Source organism: Spea bombifrons, chromosome 10 (assembly GCF_027358695.1).
Source record: "Spea bombifrons isolate aSpeBom1 chromosome 10, aSpeBom1.2.pri, whole genome shotgun sequence".
NCBI classification, from domain to species: Eukaryota; Metazoa; Chordata; class Amphibia; order Anura; family Pelobatidae; genus Spea; species Spea bombifrons.
Window position 1 is genome coordinate 31,928,431 of NC_071096.1, and position 7,888 is coordinate 31,936,318.

The window sequence follows — 7,888 nt, forward strand, 5'->3', positions numbered from 1 at the left end:
TAGCATATCATAAATGCTGACACATTGGCCACAGATGATAGACATATATCACACCTTGGCTGTGCTCAAGATGGGATGTAAGTGACATATCGTCACCATCCCATCTTGAGCACAGCCAAGGTCATATATAATTGAACTAACTCTCACTTAGTAAGTTAGTTACTTACATCAACAAACTATTCAAGTTATACTCCAGCCCCCATACACCATCAAAACATGTATGTTTCTTACTTTCTTGTTGTTTGTCATCTCATCATACCTACAGATCCAAAAATGCACAGAGTCATTCCAAAATGTACATCTATTTGCTCACACAACCCATGCTCAGCTATGTCGCTGTCTTTTCCTCAATCAAAAACATGAATCAAAGTATATTGGAATCAACAATCCCCTACCTTAAGGCTATATGTCCCTTGAAGCTACTATTTCAAAGTCATACCTCCATATCTATCTTCTCTGACATGCTCTTGTTGATCTCCTCTCAATTCTCCAAAGGCATCAATGATTACACCTGTTTTGGTTGGTTGGTTTGTTTCAACAAAACACACACAAAACAAATGAACATGAACATGACATTGCCAATTAAAACACATCAACATACACACATCAACTATAGCAACCCATTTCATTGGATTGGGCCATTCCAAACATCTAGACATTAATAATAAGACACAATAGCTAACAATGCTAGGTTTTGTTTGGTTTCTTCGTTAGTTAGGAAGGACTGACTTACTTTTACTTCTTACTTACTTACACTAAACTATTGCTTTACTTACTACAGTGATACAACCATGGAATGGAGGGCATAAGGCGGCATTTCCAAAGGCAGAGTGCTCTGTGAAATGCCTTTTAACCACCATTAATGCCACTCTGCCTCCACAAATGCCTTTTAACCCTCTATACGCCACTCTGCCCCGTTATATGCCTTTTAATCTGGAAGCACAGGCGCAGAGAGAGGATTAACACAACCCCAACCTGTAGAGCTCTATGCAATTCACGTAGACAACTTCCGCTGCAGCTGGGAGGAGGTGCGGTTAGCAGCAGAGGGATGTCTGCATCCATCACCTTACCCAACTGTCAGATATCAGAGTCCCCCGGTGCCAGGAACTCTCCTCACTAACAGCCTGGAAAGGTCTACGCCGATGGATGCAAACATCCCCCCCTGCTAACCGCCCCTCCTTCCAGCTGCAGCAAATCACGTAGACGACATTTACACACTGCCCGGACAACACACAGGGGACTCAGAAGCACCCATAAGTTGGGAGGAGGGCATAAGACACAAAGATCCAGGTCCCCTGCAGCACTGCAGGGTTCTGGATCTTAGTCTCATAGTAAGTACTATTTGACAACCCCCATTTTCAGACGAGGGGTATTTTTCAGAGCACTTGCTCTGGGAAAAACATCACCTTGGAATCCAGCAAATACAGTGTTACATCCTTTACTGAGGATCAGGTTCACAAACGCTCAATTAACTAGACTTTACTCGAAGGTAACACATTTGGGAAGTATAACAAAACACACTACACCTAATAAGATCACATTGCAGTTAATTCATTAGTTAGTTAGAGCTAACAGTCATCATGATGGTAAACCTCCACTTCTGGGTAAGGTACTCAAGCACCAGCTAAAGCTGAGCATATGTCATTACACCTTGCCTGGAAGATAGGAACATAGCAGCTATTGGTTAATAAGGAAGGAACTAGGCCATGAATAAGGGGAACGCAGGCATTGGACGCACCTTGAATAATTACAAAGCAGAAGAAGAAGAAACTGACGTCATCAAACACGATACGGTACATTTCATACGGATCCCCTGCGGGGTCTTCCATCTCATCTCCGACGCCACCTCCGGCTCTCACCCCCACATACATGTGGAAAACATGAGGACACTGCAAGAAAAAGTTGATAAATGACGCACCCTACTTTCGTTGTCATTTCAGCTCAACTCACCCAGCATTTGTTTGTTGGGTGCATATTTGCGACAAGTGCACGTTTGTGCCCTTACCGTCATCATGTCGTCGCACTTCATATCTGGATCGTCCTCATCCTCGCTTTTGTTATAGATTTTACGGAAAAAGTTGAAGGCCACCAAACAGCTAGAAGTCCCGCCGTAAGTACCAGCTGCAAGAGAAAAGTCATCGGTGTAAGTAAGTGCTGAGCTGCACTTCAGTCAGGTACAAGACGTACAACCGGCCCTCGGCTTCTTTACGCTGTACCCGAAGGCAGCCAGGCCGAGCCAAATCTCTGCTTTCCATCATCACGCTGCGCGCCAATGATAACTATTCCAATATCTGCTTGTCTTAACTGTCAATGTAAGTCAGCGGTTACAAATGAGGAAGCGTGGATGACATCTTAAGCATTGCTTTTGGCCTTCATCCACCCCTTCAAATAAATAATACCCACCGCAGAGAATACAGCCAGGACTGCTTCTTGTGCTTTGCTATGGTGATACAGCATTCAATACATCAAGTATTTCTAGGATATGTGATTAAATCTAGGTCACTTCATATAAGGCAGTATAGGAAAACAAACATAATAGACATATATAAACACACACACACACACTCACTCACACTCAGGGACCTTATAAATGAGGTAATCAGATTAATATGTACACTAGCTGGGGAGTATAGGGAAGAGGGGGGTAGAGCAGCAATGCCTGTAGTGTAAATCATCTCTTTTTTGACACTTCTTATGGGTTTACTTCATTCGTTCCTTTTATTACAACGCTGTCATCATGACATTTTTCCTGTACCATTACCTCCATTTATCCAGCCCTGTCCTCTCTAATGCGTTACAAATACAGCTGCAGAACCAGTTATGAATCCTGCGTATGTACATAGGATTAATATCCCTGCTAACTTTGACATACATTGCGGCAGCCAAGGAAGACTCCTTTATCCTCCGCCGAGATCTTTCATTTTATATTTTATGGAGATGTCTTTCACAAAGTCACCTTGAGGTCATTACTATGCAAACGCTGTAACCGCGCCAGATCCCTGGGCTAACGACTCATGCAAATTATGAAGACGCGCCAGCCTTTGTACTGCATTTGGCACGCGCGGTCCTAGCCCGCCTTCCGTGCTTACCATTCAAATGAACGGATAATGTCTTTCATATTGTTTGGCCTACAGATACCAATAATGTACGCACCATGACACGAGGAATCCTTCTTCGGGCTGGGTCTTTTCCACCGGGCTAAAATCTAGAGCGTTTTTAACCAGACCCACAAGTTCAGCTATTCGGTCTGCCCCGTACAAGTTGCCGTATTTGTGGATCACCTAAATAAGCAAATAAACAAAAGCTGCACACAACACTTGTTGACTTTTAAAGGTCATATTTGGAATGGATCACTGCTATGGTTTGCTAGGGCTGCGACTATATCACCCATAAACAGGAGAGAATTTGAAGGGGAGCAGCTTCTAAAGCCTAGGGGTTTCTAGGAAACATTGGCTAGATTTCGCCATATTTACTACTGTCACCTTTGTAAACAACTTGGAAACTCGGAAAACAGGTTGTCCTTGGAAACTCGGGAAACAGGTTGTGCTGTCCTCCGTGACCAACGCCAGCTTATAATGTCACATCCCGGCCCTCCTGCTCATGAATGAATGAATGCTCTCAAAAACTTTGACAGGTAACATTTGGCTTTAAGTTTAAAGTATAATAAAAATAAAAAGGATCTATGTCATTGTTCACCCCCCTCCTGCCACGCATTCGGCCGGCTAAGCGGCATAACGAGCTGCGTACAGGGGAAAGCGGCGAGGAGCTGCTGTGTAAAAGAGCCGATAAAAGCCGGTATGGGGAACGGGCACTGAAATGTTGGTCTTCAAAGAGACTTCGCACAGGAAAAGAATTAAAGAAGAATGTCACAAAAGATTCTATTCCTACCACACTTTGACCGACGACCAGAGAAACATTAAAGAGACCGTATTCTAGCGAGTGCTTTACCTTGTAGAACAACAGGATGAAGTTAGTGGCAAAAGCAACAAACGGCCAGAAATCTGAGATTACAGAAATTCCAGGCCAGGTAGTTCTGAAATCAAGAAAAAAGGGTAAGACATTCAGTTTCTGGCGTTCTATTGTACGCACCGGAATTAACCGCCTGTCATATATATTTTATTACTAAACCATACCAGATCACATGAAATCAGACATACGTGGCTTTATGGGGGCAATTGGAATAGAACGAGAGATATATGTTGGCCAAGTCTACCCAAACTGGGCTGCTAATCACAAATCCCAATGAAATGTAATGGAAGAAATGGGCCGTCGTCTGTATTAGGCAAGGGGTGACAAAGCCCTCGCTTTGTCTTCTGAGGATCGGTAGTCGTGGAGCTCAGATAAAGCTCAGAAGCAGATGTTGCGCTGGGCTAATCTTTTCATTCTTTACACTAAATCATCTTCCTTTCCCTCTCAGCGAATAAAAAATACGATTAGAACGTTTGGACGCTCAAAGCCACGCGGCAAGACACGCAAGACGCATTTCTACATTTTAGATAGTAAACGTTATAGTCGGGGTAAGGTCCCATCATTCGACACCAGGACCAATGTTTGGAATCTTGTTTCTTCTAAATGAATGGCACAGTCTAATGAAAGTGCCCTGTACGGAAGAAGACAAACGCTAAAGTGTCACCTGAGATAAAGGAGACGTTTCGGCTTCCATACAGGAATTGATCAGAAATTCATTGTTATTACATGAAAACGTCACGTGAGCTTGAGGTGGGGGGACGGATAAAAGTGCCTGTATGTGTAGACTATTATTGAACATCACTACAGTTTTGGCTTGGCCTGAGCCCGCAGGGAACTCGCTGGGACAGATTCTTATGACCCAGACGTTGGATTTCAACCTTTAGTGAAACCGTGCAAAGTCACTCTTTGAAGTTGATTAAAAGGCTTGGTAGCCGGGACCCACAGTGGTGGGTAAAGCCTGACTTACACCTCAAAATAATGCTTCATTAACGCTCAGAATTGTAGGAATGAACTACACAAAAGTGAAGCACAACAAAGAACCACGCCCAGCTGGCAGTTTTCTTGCCTGATGAAGAATATTATCATAACCTCTTACCAGCATCTTAGTTTGATAGATCTCCAAGCCGGCCAGGAAGTTTGCCATTAATGCTTCCGGCTCCTCTTTCTTCTGGCCGCGTCTTCTCTTCTCGATTTGACCCTCCTTGCTTTCAACAAATTCAGACTCTTCCTCTGCCTTAGCTTTGTCCTTTTTCTCACCGTCTTCCACGCTGAGAAAATAATTGTACGATTAGGTGCTGATGTACAGAGTACAAAGGCTTTGGCTAACAGGCGGACCCAAGCTAGTCAAACACATTACTACTTATTTTAGTCATCCGTGCCAAGGCGTTGTTAAGTCTCGCAAAACCTAATACAGGCAGAAGTGCCGATATATTTCAGACACCGGATAGCCAACAGATGGCTTCCCAGGTGTTAGTGAAGTAGATGTCCCACTATTACACGTCGTGCCAGAGTTATAATAATGTTCTGAGCCTCAATACAACAGATTGAAAAGCCTTCCTGTTCCGGCTTTTCATTAACGTGTTAAGGATGCCCAAAAGCGCTAAAGCAAAATGGATTCATTGGAAGAATTATGCTTTTTACAGAATCTAGGTATAATCTTACTTAGACTGGAAGCTCCTCAGGCCAGGGACCTCCTTCCCTAATGTATCCATACCCAGTTTACCCCAGTGTGCTTGGCCACAGAATAGACTACATAACGGCACCTATAAAGTGCTGCGGACATCTCTAAAGTGCAGACGTGCGTGTCTTATTTTCCATCAGCTTTTTCTGTTCTTGGAAGTACTTTGGGAGACAGATGCTTTGATAGCAAGTTAACGAAATTCAAAGCGTGTTAGTCCGTTTAATGTAATTCTCCTTTATCTAATTAATAATCAGCATTCAAAGCAAACAACAGAAGCGTACTCAGCCTTCTCAGATTCGGCCTTCAGGTTGTCCTCTTGCTCTTTGGCAATTTCTGCTGCCTGTAATCACAAGGTAGGGACTTCACTAGACACAGATCGGCGCCGTTAGCATTGCTGTCAGCGCATCTTCAATATCTCAGGGCGGCTCCAGAACTTTGCGGCCAAACTAATGAATTCAGACAAGATTTTGTGCATAAAAGAAGTGATATTTTCCCCCAAATCTAAGCTGTAGAAGGATTGTGAGATACCTAAGCACTGGTGTGCCACATTACGTGGGGAGATTATATACACATATACATATATACATAGCCACACGCATATTTATACACAATAACCTTCAAAATACAACCCCAACCCGACATGTGACTATTTTAACACAGTTTTATTACTTGGGATTATGTTCCTGATGAAATAGTTGTTGGCAATGTAGAGAAAAGATTTGCGGAAAGACGTGTCAACAATGACAACGGGGAAAGGGGAACAGCGCAGGAACCGAGGATCAAACAATACACCCGCAAATGAGGATATAGAGAAGGACCTCACAAACGTAAACACAAACACTCAAAGAATGTAAGAGAACGACACAAAACGAAGCGAAAATCTGTATTCCACTCGTCGCTCCACTCGTAAGCAATTATTCTATTTTACAAACACCAGTAACGCACAAACACTCGGCTGTTCCGACATCCCAAGTGACGTCATGCTAATCCAGGGCTCGACAAATCCCAGGCGCCAGGTCGCCATGGCGACAGAGAATTTTGTTTTTGTTAGGTTTTGTCAGCCTCTTACATCCAGAAAAAATTGTGGATGTAAGAGGCTGAGTCACCACACGGGGGCGCTGCTGCTGCTGCTATCTGCCCAGGAGTCTGGGCAGACAGCACAGCCACTCAGAGCCCGCCCCTGAGTCTGAGATCACTCCCACGGAGTGAGCCTGTAGGCTGAAAACGCAGTTGCGTGTGTGGGGACCTGACCCAACACCCCCCAGCTGCCTGATCGCTCCATGAGAGCGACAGTGCAGCGTTAACCCCTTCAATGCCGCAATCGCGGCATTTAGGGGTTAATTCCCATTTTGTACGGGGCTCTGCTGCTGGTGGTCTGCCTAGAAGCCCAGGCAGGCCAGCAACAGCAAAAATGAGCCCCCACAAGCATGGAAGCCTACAGCAGTCATCAGAGACTCCCCCCTGCAATGGCTGGTCTATAGACCAGCAATTGAGTCCCAGCTGCCAGAGGCAGCTTCAGGGACAGGGGAGAGGGTTCTTCGGTCTCCACATGAGGGTGGACACCAGCCCCAACCCTCCCCTGCTGCCTGATCGCTCCCTGAGAGCGACAGCACAGCATTAACCCCTTCAATGCCACAACTGTGTATGACACATTCGTGGCATTGCAGGGGTTAACATTTGGTTTCAAGAAAACCTCCCGGGCAAATGTCCCCGTATCATTCCTCGCTATCATACCAAGTACAATTGGGATAAACGTGTCTCCCGATTAAAACCTTTAACAGGCACGACAAGGAATGGGTCATTTCTCGTACACGGGATTCGTTATCATGGGAACGCAAGCCGCAGATCCGCACCGCACAGCCGGCTCCGCGTGCTCCTTAGTATGTTCAGTGTTGTTATACCAAGCTGATCTCAGGCATTAGGCCGTTCTCCGGGGCTGCGTGGCCTGCCCTGATCCGACTCCCATTACAAGGTTCTGGATTCTATCAGATGAACTTCATGCAGTGAAGGGGTGACATTCTAGATTTTCCTCCTCAACTAGAGGAACACGCGTGTCACTTGGAAATGACGTAACAGAGTAAGCATTAGATCTGCATTTCCATCTTAACAGGAGCCCATGCTTTGTAATGTATGTACTGTAATGTAATGTACCATTAAAAATGTAAACTCACAAATAACACATTTTAAGAGACAAAATGTAGTGACCCTCACTGAAGAACATAAGAAGTGATTTGGTCA

The 7,888-nt window shown here is 44.7% G+C and overlaps 1 pseudogene; it reads right to left on the reverse strand.

The window, feature by feature from the left end:
• Window positions 1-245: 245 nt before the first annotated feature.
• Window positions 246-5,113, reverse strand: LOC128468017 (ryanodine receptor 3-like; annotated as a pseudogene).
• Window positions 5,114-7,888: the final 2,775 nt, after the last annotated feature.